General features: G+C 49.3%; 1 non-coding gene and 1 pseudogene across 1 annotated transcript; both read right to left on the reverse strand.

Moving 5' to 3' along the window:
- Positions 1-1,056: 1,056 nt before the first annotated feature.
- On the reverse strand, positions 1,057-2,247 carry LOC142831848 (N-acyl-phosphatidylethanolamine-hydrolyzing phospholipase D pseudogene; annotated as a pseudogene).
- A 131-nt stretch (positions 2,248-2,378) lies between these two features.
- On the reverse strand, positions 2,379-2,485 carry LOC142832111 (U6 spliceosomal RNA). Its single transcript, XR_012907189.1, has one exon. It is a non-coding gene; the product is annotated as a U6 spliceosomal RNA (small nuclear RNA).
- Positions 2,486-12,007: the final 9,522 nt, after the last annotated feature.

The following is a 12,007-nucleotide window of genomic DNA, read 5'->3' on the forward strand; positions in this document are numbered from 1 at the left end:
GAGGCAGCTGCTCACTGTGTCTGCAGTCAGGAAGCAGAGAGAGCAATGCTTACGCTGAGCTAGCTTTCTCCTCTTTATACACTCTGGGACCTCCACCTGCACTAGGTCAGTCTTCACACCTTATTTAGCCCAGGCTAGAGACCTCACAGGCATGCTGGGAGATTTGTCCTCCAGGTTATTTCTGTTTCCTGTTAAACTGATAGTATTAACCATTCACCTGACAGTTCTAAATTCATGAAAAAAGACATTTTAGCTGGGTGGGGCACACACCCTTTAATCCCAGCACTCTGGAGGCAGAGGCAGGTAGATCTCTGTGAGTTCGAGCCCAGCTTAGTCTACACAACTAGTTCTAAGATAGTGAAGGCATACGAAGAAACCCTGTCTTAAAAAGCAAGCAAACAAGCACAAAACAAACAAACAAAGACAACAACAAAAATATCCACACATTTTTTTTGAAGTCATGATTATCATTTTATCATATGAATATAAGAAAGGGGTGTGTGGCCGGGCGGTGGTGGCGCACGCCTTTAATCTCAGCACTCAGGAGGCAGAGGCAGGTGGATCTCTGTGAGTTCGAGACCAGCCTGGTCTACAAGAGCTAGTTCCAGGACAGGCTCCAAAACCACAGAGAAACCCTGTCTCGAAAAAAAACCAAAAAAAGAAAAGAAAAGAAAAAGAAAGGGGTGTGTGTCTGAACAGTCTAGGTAGGTAGGTAAGCTCCACTCTTCTTGAGAAAGCCCTGAATCACAGAAAAAGAAAGGAAACTTTAATGTCATTTTTAACAACCTTAGAAATTCTACTACACTAAAATGTAGTGTTTTGCTAAAAAAAGAAATAATATATTGCAATGTTTGTGTCATTGGTATTTCTTTAAGTCTACGTCGGACAGTTCCTTGAATGACCCTCCCTGTACTCTCACAGTTTCTGTGAGTCTTGGCAGTTGGCAAGTTAGGATGCAAAACAAAACACACACTTGCGGAAGTTGTTTCCACGTGAAAAATGGCGTAATATTTGCGAGTTCTTAGTCTTCTCATTTGTTTTCCTGAGAGTCCCATTTCACGTCTCGTCGAAAGCTTTACCATCGGTATTCAAGTATCTTGACTCCGTGCTTCAGTCTTAAGTCCGTATCTCTCTAGAGCGTCCTTCAGTTTCGCTGGAGGCTCTAAGTAGTGCTCATCAGCTAAGGCAAAAGTTCCCCAGTGAATTCCCACCGATGTGAATCCTTACAGCGTCTTCTGGATCAACATGCTGATATTTCATAAGCCACCTTGGCTCATATGCTCCAATGGGAATAGCTGCGAGGTCGAAGGGCCCAAATCTCTTCCCTATCTCTTTGAAAGCAGGGCAGTAGCCAGTATCCCCAGCAAAGAAGAACCGGTTCCAAGGCCCCAGCACAGACCAGCTGCCCCACAGGACCCTGTTGTCGTCCAGGACGGTCCTTTTACACCAGTGTTGGGAAGGCGTGAAGACAAAGGTGACCTTGTCGTGGCCCGGCACGCAATTCTCCTCCCACCAGTCCAGCTCAATCACGTTCTCACAGCCCCATTTCTGCATCCAGTCGAGGAGACCCAGAGGCACGAACCATCTCAGGTCACTGCCAAACCGCTCATTCAGAGCCAGGACAGAGCCGTAGTCCAGGCGATCGTAGTGGTTGTGACTGATAAGGACCGCATCTATTGCGGGGAGCTCACTTATGGTACACGGGGCGGCGGAAGCGGAATCGCTTCGGGCCCATGTACTGTGAGGGAGAGGTGCGGGAGCTGAACATGGGGTCCGTGAGGAAAATGAGCTCGTCCATCTCCACCATCAGCGTTGCGTGGCCCAGCCACGTGACTCGTAAGCCAGCCTCGGTCACCCCGGCTTCTTCAGGGTCACTGATAAAATACGGCTTAAGCACTGGGAGCTCTTTGTCAAGTTCCTCTTTGGAGCCTGGGACACCTCTGTGGTCTTTCTCCATTATCAGCCACCTAAGTACATCTGGAATAGAGATGTTTTTCCACGTTGGCCACGGATTAACAAATCTCCCATCTTTTCCTTTCTTCCACTTAGTTACGTCTTCTTCTAGTCTATAATCCAGTTTGAAGCTTTTCCTGGAAAACCTAGAAGACGCACTTCCTCCTGAATTCTGTACTGAATTTTGGCGCTTCCTTACTGGTTTCTTTGGGATATTGGTAGCTTGTTGTTGGAGACTGGCTGTTTTCATTTTCTTCCATGTTCTTTGGTGAGAAGCGTGAAGCTGCAACCTGGAATGCAGGAACGGCGGGATCTGAGACCCCAAATGCGGCTACTCTCCCCTGGACGACTAAAACTACAGTGGCTCTTCACCCCGGCGGCTCCACAGATACAGGCGCCGCAACTCCTGAGGTGCGGTAATTCAAAAAAACATGGAACGCTTCACGAATTTGCGTGTCATCCTTGCGCAGGGGCCATGCTAATCTTCTCTGTATCGTTCCAATTTTAGTATATGTGCTGCCGAAGCGAGCACCCCACACATTTTATTATAGGATAAAAATCCTGGGAGCAGGCTTGGAGAGATGGCTCAGAGGTTAAGAGCAGTGACAGCTCTTCCCAAGGTCCTGAGTTCAATTTTTAGTACCCACATGATGGCTCACAACCATTTATAATGAGATCTGGTGCCCTCTTTTGGTGGGCAGGCATACAGGCAGGCAGAATGCTGTATACATAATAAATAAATAATCTGTCTGTATGCTTGCTGGCCAGAAGAGGGCACCATTACAGATGGCTGTGAGCCACCATGTGGTTGCTGAGAATTGAACTCAGGACCTCTGAAAGAGCAGTCAGTGCTCTTAACGTCTGAGCCATCTCTCCAGCCCCCAATAAAAGTATTTTCTTTACTAAAATGTAATTATCTAGCAAGTAAAAGGTTTATTTTGTGGTATATAATTTTAACTATGCAAAGATGTGTTACATTTGTTTCCGTTGTCTTTGTTAACAATGTAAAGATGTGTTACATTTGTTTCCCTTGTCTTTGTTAACAATGTAAAGATGTGTTGCGTTTGTTTCACCTTGCCTGCCTAAGGCCCCTGATGGGTCTAATAAAAAGCTGAATGGCCAGTAGCTAGGCAGAAGAAGGATAGGTGGGGCTGGCAGGCAGAGAGAATAAATAGGAGGAGGACTCTAGGAGAGAACAAGGGAGAAGGGGAGGGACACACGTGAGGCCAGAAAACAGGCAGCTTTCTGTCAGCCAGACCCAAGAAGCAGTGAAAGTAAGATATGCAGGAAGGAAGAAGGTAAAAGTCTCCGAGGCAAAGTGTAGATGAAGAGAAACAGGTTAAGTTGTTAGGGCTAGTGGGACAAGCATAAGATAAGCCCAAGTGGGGGCTGGAGAGATGGCTCAGAGGTTAAGAGCACTGGCTGCTCTTCCAGAGGTCCTGAGTTCAATTCCCAGCAACCACATGGTGGCTCACAATCATCTGTACTGAGATCTGGCGCCCTCATCTGGCGTGCGGGCATACATCGAGGCAGAATGTTTATACATAATAAATAAATAAATCTCGAAAAAAAAAGATAAGGCCAAGTATTTATAACTAAGTCTCTGTGTCGTAATTTGGGAGCTGGTTGGTGGCCCAAGAGAAAAAACCTCGTACAGCATGGAGAGAGAGGCAGAAGGATTAGAAGTTTAAGTCCATCCTTGGTTACACAATGAGTTTGGGCTACATGAGAGTCCATCTTAAAGAAGAGAGGGGCTGGAGACATGGCTCAGTGGTTAAGGACACTTCTCTTCTAGCGGACTTGGGTTCTGTTCCCAGCACCTACATGGTGGCTCACAAATGCCTGTAACTCCAGTTGCAAGGGATCTGACTCCTCCTTTCGGCTTCCAAGGCATCCTGCACGTTTTCACTTGGCCTGTACAGATAAGGAGGCACACACCTGCGTGTAAACAAGGAGAGTTTGTGAAGGCTCTTCTCAATGAACTTCTCCACATGGTCCTCAGAGTGAAGCCGGGGACCAAACGGAGCAGTGACCCCATGAGTGTCCTTGCAGACATTCTGCATGCAATAGTTTGAAATTCTCCTTAGTCGTCCCCCCCCCCCCCCCCCCCGCCCCCAGCCTCCAACTTGAGCGGCTGTGCATTTACTGTCTTTTTAATTCTAGCCTCCAAGGGAGTGTGAAGAAGGCCTCTGACTGCGGAGGTCAGAGGACAATTGTCTGGCATCCTTTCTCACTTCCTCCCTGGCTTGGGTACTAGGGGGGCAAATACAGGACACCAGGCTTGTGTGGCAATTATCTTTAACTGATATACAAAAAAATTACCAAAAAGAAAAAAAAAGGCATTTTTTTGCTTTTGTATCTTTTTTCCATGTGGATAGTCAACACTTAGTGAAAGTCTATCTCCTTTCTCTCCGTCTTCCCAGAATGCTCCTCCCTAGACCTGGATCCCCTGGGATAGACACTGTTGTTCAACGCCCGAGTTGGCTTTCAACTCCACACAACGTGCCCCTCTCCTCTACTCTTCTGGGCCCCGCTGATCCTCCCCTCCCTCCTACTCACACGTGGACCAGGGGCAAGGCGGTCCCCATGCTGCCATTCCCCTCACATCCACCAGAGGTCGCACCATACCTGCCTGCGTTCTCTCCGAGAACCAGCGGTTAATTCCTTCCGTCCTGAACCTCTCTCATCCTCTCCCAACACCACCTTCGGGTTTAAAGTCCCAGAGCTGTTTTCCCGGTTCTCCGAGAAACCCATCTTTATAAGCCATCTTACGTGATTTGAACAGACCCGTGGGCAGCATGCATTCTGACGCCCTCATTCAATACTCCCGTACTGCACTTCCCTCATCAACAAAATAATAAGAATTCCCATTGCCCTGGGCGCTGTCCGAGTGGGCGGAGAGCAGGATGTCATTGTGAGCGTGGTGCCCGGCATCTTCCAGGTGCTGGGCATTTTCAAGGTTCCCGATATACAGCAGGTGCCTAATGAAAACAAGGCCTTCACCAAGACTTCAAAGTCTCTCTAAAATCTCCCTATATCAGTTTCTCGTGTTCTCTTCGACCTTCGCTTTCTTAGGCACGGGGCGGTGTGTGTGTGGGGGGGGGGGGCAGCAAGTTTTCCTGGATGTAGGGATCCCTATAGTAGATTCAGGCTTGACAAGCCATCCAAGTCGGACGTGAGCATTTTTATTTTCTGTCCGTGGAAATTTCAACCTCCGTCTCCTTTTCCTGTGTTGTGTAGTTTGAAAGCATTTTCTGAAAAATTCAGGGTTGCCTTGGTGTACTCTAAAAGCTTTTGCCCTCCTTCTCCTTGGGATCCTAGCTAAATGAGGAGATGGCTCTTGATTTTGGACCCTCATTTTTCTTGGTGGACTACAAAGATGGCCTCTGGCCTCACTCAGCATTGTTTGCGGGTGTCTTTCCACTTCAGATACATTGTTGCCAGTGTCCACCCAAGGAGCTCAAGCTCCACCTGGGTCTCAGCTTCACCCTCGGCTTCTTTTGACCCCAGAACCTTCTCTCAGCCCCTAGTAGGAACCCGGGGCCTGGGTTATCCCAAGCCCTCTCTTTCCAGACAAACCATATGAGCCACCATGTCCAGTTTATGTGGAGATACTTGGGCATTCTGGGATTTTGGTATCTCTGTCCCCTGAGCTCTGTGGCACCCAGATGCTGAGGCTGGGGTGGGGCAGGAGAATGCCTTCCACGGTTAGGATTTTGCTGTTGTAATGCTCTCAGCTCTGATGCTCAGCAGTCAGGACCCCACACCCTCTTACTGTCGTCACAGGGTGGCATGCTACGCTAAGGAAGCCCAGTTAACAATCCCGCCAGCCTGTCACACCTTTTGCCCTGTTTTCTAGGTACTCTGGGCCCAGGCTGACTCATACCCTCCAGCACCCTGGGGTTGTTTGTGCTCCTGGTAATGTGTAGGGTGGAGCTAGGGGTGACGGATGAGGTTTCCAAGGGTTGGTGTTCAGCCCTCTGAGGGGTGGAGGGTAGACAACAACTAAGCTACCGGCTGTAGACCAAGGATCAGACAGGTGGAGGACAAAGCTAAGACATGGCAGGAAGTGAGAGGCCTTGACTGTTGCTGAAGCAAGAAAAGGGGTGTCTGAGAGGGGGGTCGGGATGGGGAGCTGTGGCTTTGGGGTAGTGACTCTGAGTGACTCAGAACCCCTGGGTTACTCCCACTGAGTCCACCTCAGGGGCCGCGACTTTCCAGTCCCTGTCCTCTTCCTGCCCCCTTCACAGGCCTCCCCATTTCCTAGGGACCTGTGTTAGTGTCTCCTTGGGGCTTAAGGCAATATCTGAAGCCTCATGATAGTCTCCTCAGTCCTCCTCCCGGGCCTTCGAGATCTGAGTTCCTACAGCTGCCGCTTGGCTATGGCTCCCTGGGCTACAGCCATGCTGGACCCTGGCTCCTCGACCGGCTTGCACGGTGTTCCTCCCCCACTGATGTCCTTTGTGTCCCAGCTGCAGGCATGCCCAGGCATGTTCTCGTGGTGAGGCAGAAGGCCAGGGCTGATAAGCCTCTACTTATCTCCCTGAACTCTGTGAACTTCTCCCTGGCCAAAGTAAACTCATGGCAGAGGCCAGAGTCCATATGGGAAACCACAGAAGTTGGTGGGGATTGGAGGACCGTGGCCTTGTGATTGGAGACTTTGTGGCCTACCTTGATGACCTATGGGCCTGTGTTCCAAGCCCCTACCTTTTGCCCAGATACACCTGCTTCAGCAATTGTCGGTGTCTGTTGGATGGCCTTCTATTTTCACCTAAATAGCATTTGTGGCAGGCCCCATCTAGTCACCAGGGTATGCCACCCGTTCTAGTCCCAGTAAGATTTTAGAGACAATGACACCTGAAAACAGAAAAACCAACACTGGGAAGGGCCACAAACAATGCAGGTGATGTTCCTTCTCCCTTGACGTAATCCGGAAAGGACTTGCTAGGATGTTTGAACTGAGATCGAAGGAAGCATGAGTGAGCCAAACACACAGGTGGGAAAGAAAGTTCCAGGTCAGAGCAGCGGAAAGTGCCAGGATCCTGGAGCAGTAGCATGTGTTTGAGCAACAGAAGGCTAGAACAGAGTGAATGAGAGCTGGGCAGAACTAGAGTGTGTGCGTGCTTGTGTGTGTGTGTGTGTGTGTGTGTGTGGACGTGTGTGTGTGTGTGTGTGTGTGGACGTGTGTGTGTGTGTGTGTGGACGTGTGTGTGTGTGTGTGTGGACGTGTGTGTGGACGTGTGTGTGTGTGGACGTGTGTGTGTGTGTGTGTGTGTGTGTGTGTGTGGACGTGTGTGTGTGTGTGTGCACGTGTGGTGTGTGTGTGTGTGGACGTGTGGTGTGTGTGTGTGTGTGGACTGTGGTATCTGGTGAGGATTTTGGACTCTGTTCCAAGTGCAAGAAGAGCTGTCAGAAGCCAATAGGGCACAGAGAAGCAGTCTGATTTTGTCAAAAGGTTCCTGTCTGCAAAGGAAGGATGGTTTGCAGCCGGGAGAAGGGAAGCAGGGCCCAGTTAGGAAACGTGGCCATCATCAAGGTAAAGCTGGTACAATGGCAGCCAAGGGAGGTGAACAGACTCAGGCAGGAAACACTGTCTCTTTGACCCTGGTGTCTGCCCATGCAATAGAGGACAGGGGACGGGAATGAAACGTGATTGATATTTTGAACCCGAACATGTGGTCAGACGGAATTGCTGCTTGCAGACCTGGTGGGCACTGTTTCAGATCCTCTAGTTCTCCTGAGAGGAGAGGATTTCCAGACCCTAGACACAGAGGCTGGCTTGTGAGTGAGCACAGGGCTCTGGGGAGCCCTGCCTTCCACAGTGTGGAGGAAGGCCACTCTCTGCCTCACAAATCCATCCATCCATCCACGCACCCACCCATCCACTCACCCATCCATCCACACATCCATCCACCCATGCATCCACCCATCCACCCATCCATCCATCCATATCTATTTATCCGCCCATCCACCCACCCACCCATCCATCCATCCACTCATCCATCCATCCACCCATCCACACCCATCCATCCATCCATCCATCCACTCATCCATCCACCCATCTATCCATCCATCCATCCATCCATCCATCCATTCTGTGTGCATTCATTCATTCATTCAGCAAAATTTAAATGAGCACCAGAGACAATAAGCCAGATACCTTCCTGGATTCCATGGAAAGAGGAGAAACCCAAAGAGCCAGTGTTGTCTGCTGGAGGCAGATCTTCCTGGTGGAAACACTGCCACTTTGCTCTCTTGGGACAGTGCCTCCTAACTTTCTGGAGACACAGTAGACTCCTTTCTCATTTGTTTCCTGGCTTTCTGCTCAAAGACAGGCCATCAGTAAGCTAATACGTGGAAAAGAGATTACTTTAAGGTTAGGCATGGTACTATGTGCCAATCATCCTGCTACAGGAAGTAGAGACAGGAGGATTGCGAGTTCAAGACCAGCCTGAACTGTGTAATAAGACAATACCTTGTTTCAAAACAAACAGGAAAAGAAATACATCTTATAGAGAGGTGGATGAGTATGTAAGAGAAACAAGACTGGGGAGGAGGGTCTCCCAGGCAGCTTCAAAAATCAAATCTCAGATTCTTCTCAACCAATTTGTTCTCACAGAGTGGCTGCCACATCCTTAGGAAGGGAAGAAAGACAGAGTGGACCGTAGTGACCCTGGGGGTCACTGGAAAAGGTTTTGTCTTGGAAAAGCTATGCCGGTGCAAGGCCAACCTTGTGAAAATGGCCTGGTTACCAAGACCAAGGGATTAGGAATCTCAGTGAAACAGAACAGGTGTGTGTGGGGAGGGCAGACGTGGGCCCCTCTGAGGGGCCTGCTTCATTCCCTCAGAGCAAAACTGCCCAGCTCACTGCAGGGCTCAGAGTGTGTGCAAAGGGGGTTGCTGTTTGAGGGTTTCTGCTATGCGAAGAATTTTCTTTGTGCTTCCTGGTGCTTTATCCTGCAAGGAATGGGGAGTGGAATCATGGGTCTCTGAAGGCTCATAAACCAGAGTCCCCACCTCAGTGCTGCCGCAGCACAGATGGGTGACCTCAAGTACTGTGATTATGTCCCTTCGGAACAGCAGAGCTCAGACAGAACAGCGATTTCATTAGACTGGGTTTAGGAGAGGCAGACCCAAGCGATTGGGGGACAGCTCCAGGAGAGACGGGGGTCACTGGGACGAGAGAGGAGGCTAACACAGGAATCTGAGCTGGACTGAGTCAGGGTACGGGTGGAGGGAGAAGGATTTGAGAGATGTAAGTGACTCAAGAAGCGTGTGTTGAGAAATTGGTGATGGCTGTGGCCATTTCTTGGGTTTCTGGATCAGACGCTTGACGGAATAAACCGTTCACTGAATCAGGAGCCAGAGAAGGACAATTAGGTTTGGAGGATGGGATCGACTTAAACCTCAGCGCCTGCAGTGTGAGAGGTTCCACCCACTGCTGGGAATACAGATGTGAAGCTTGGAGCACACACTGGATCTAAAGATGCTGAACCATAGGTCACCAGAGCCTGGGTAGGGTTTGCAGAAGAGAACCCTGGGTGGAAACCCTGTTACAAGGAAGAGTGGAAACTGGCAGCAGCGAGTGTCGTGGGGACACATGGAGGACAGAGTCAGAGGGCTGAGTTCTGGTCAAATGTCCCTGCTAGGTCCAGCCCAGGAAGTTCTACCCCGAGCCCAGCAATTCTTCTCTCCAGGGCTTGGCAGATTTCTTCTGCAAAGGAAGTCGTGTCCTGAGACTCTGTGAGCCTCACAATCATCACCCCCCTAACACAACCCAAGAACATCCATAAACAGTGTGTACATGAATAAAAACCAGGTATGGTGGTGAGGGCTGTAACAGCGGCACTTAAGAGATGGAGGCAGGAGAATTAGAAGTTCAAGGTGATCCCTGGCTGCATAGCATCTCTCTCTCTCTCTCTCTCTCTCTCTCTCTCTCTCTCTCTCTCGCTCGCTCGCTCTCGCTCTCGCTCTCGCTCTCTCTCCCTTTACACTCTGTAGGGTCTCAAGCTGGAGTAGTACACTCTCTATAGCCCAAGGAGGCCTTGAACTTGTGGCCATTCTTCTGTCTTTTCCTTTCCTCCCCCCCTTTTTTTTATGAGAGGTCTCACATGCTCATATTGGCTTGAACTCACAGCTGAGGCTGCGATGCTGTGTCTGGTCATCATGCCCATGCCCAGCTTTATAGTCTCTTTTATATCAGTCACCTGGATTCTAAGGTCCAGATCTCATTTCCAGTCCAGGTGCTGACAATGGCAAAACCTCAGTAAATCCGATCACCGTGGCGGTTGAAATCCAGATCACTCAGCTTACCCACCCTTTAAAAAAAAAACAAATGACTTTTTACTTATATTGCTTTTGTGTACCAGGGTGTGGGGTGCCTGTGGAGGTCAGAGGACAATTTGCAGGAATTAATTTCCTTCTTCCATCATGTGAGTTCTGGGAGTGGGACTCAGGTCATCAGGCTTAGCAGCTAGCTAATTGGCTGGATCTCCTTTTTCAAAGTGAGACACAAACTCACATTGTGCCTGGAAACTGAAGATTCCTTTATAAGAGTTGCTGTGGTCTGGCCAGGCAGTGGTGGCGCACGCCTTTAATCCAGCACTCAGAGACAGGCGGATCTCTGTGAGTTCAAGGCTAGCCTGGTCTACAGAGGGAGTTCTAGGACAGGTTCCAAAGCTACAGAGAAACCCTGTCTCGAAAAACAAAACAAACAAACAAAAGAGTTGTTATGATCATTGGTCATTGTGTCTCTTCACAGCAATAGAACAGAACACTAAGACACACAATGATCATCAAAGTCACCCCGAGCTGGTAGTTTCTGAGTTCATTGTCTCATGCCCAAGAAGGAAAAGGAAACTCTGACAAAGGGTAGAGAAAAGAACTCCCCAGTGGCAAGGCCTTTAGGGTGTAGCCGCCCTGCCTGCCCTACCCAGCAGCCTTTTATAGACGTCCATCAGGAACTGGGTAGAGACTAAGATCATCGTTATTGGGCTTAGTCAGTTTTGAGCCCATCACAGACTGAGCCAGTAAGGTGTGCACGTGCCTTATACCTACACCCTGGGTCCAGCTGGGGAATTACTCAGCCGTCTAAGGGAGGGGTTCCTGGCAATCTTTGTCAAGGTCTTAGAAAACTTAGGCAGGCTCAGGCCAGAGCTCACTGGTTTGCAAGGGAAACAAAAATGAAAGACTTCATGCCAAACCTGGGGTCTCGGTCACCATGAAGAAATCAAACTGTGAAACGTTTGCCTTCCAGAGGTGGGTGTGTGGTTCAGTCACAGAGTCTCAGTGGCTCTGAGGTCAATCCCTTTCATGGAAAATAAAACAAAAATAAGAACATATAAACAGGGGGTTGGAGAGATGGCTCAGTGGTTAAAAGTACCTGCTATTCATCCAGAGAACCAGAGTTCTGCCTCCGACACCCAGGCCCCAGGTCAGGTAGCTCTGAACTGCTGTCACTCCAGCTCTTGGGGATCTGACTCTCACTTCTGACCTCTTCAGGCACCAGCATGTGTGTGTGTCTCTCTCTCTCTCTCTCTCTCACACACACACACACACACACACACACACACACACACACACTTGGTTTTTCAAGTCAGGGTTTCTCTGTGTAATAGCTCTGGCTGTCCTAGAACTCTCTTTGTAGACCAGGCTGGTCTTGGACTCACAGAGATCTACCTGCCTCTGCCCAGTTTAAATAAAATATTTTAAAAAGAATAAATAAATGAAAAAAAAAGACCCTTGAGCAGGAAAGGGCCATTAAGCCTCTGCTTTGCCTAGGGTCCGAATAGCCAATGTCCTTCCCTGAGCACAGAATCTCAGTGTTGTCCCCTTCGCATGGATAAGTAATGACCTGAGAACAGAGAACAAGAGACAGGCTGGGGAAATTATGTCTAAAAATGCATTTTGTGTGTGGTTGCTGGCATCTGGAATGAACTGGAAGCAAATAGATAAGGCGCCTTTTCAGGTTTCAAGGGAACCGTGCCATCAAATAAGTCATAGGCCAGAGCTAAAAACAGAAAACTCTATTTGCCCCATTGGGCCTTCAGACCAC

Source organism: Microtus pennsylvanicus, chromosome 11, assembly GCF_037038515.1.
Source record: "Microtus pennsylvanicus isolate mMicPen1 chromosome 11, mMicPen1.hap1, whole genome shotgun sequence".
Classification (NCBI taxonomy): domain Eukaryota; kingdom Metazoa; phylum Chordata; class Mammalia; order Rodentia; family Cricetidae; genus Microtus; species Microtus pennsylvanicus.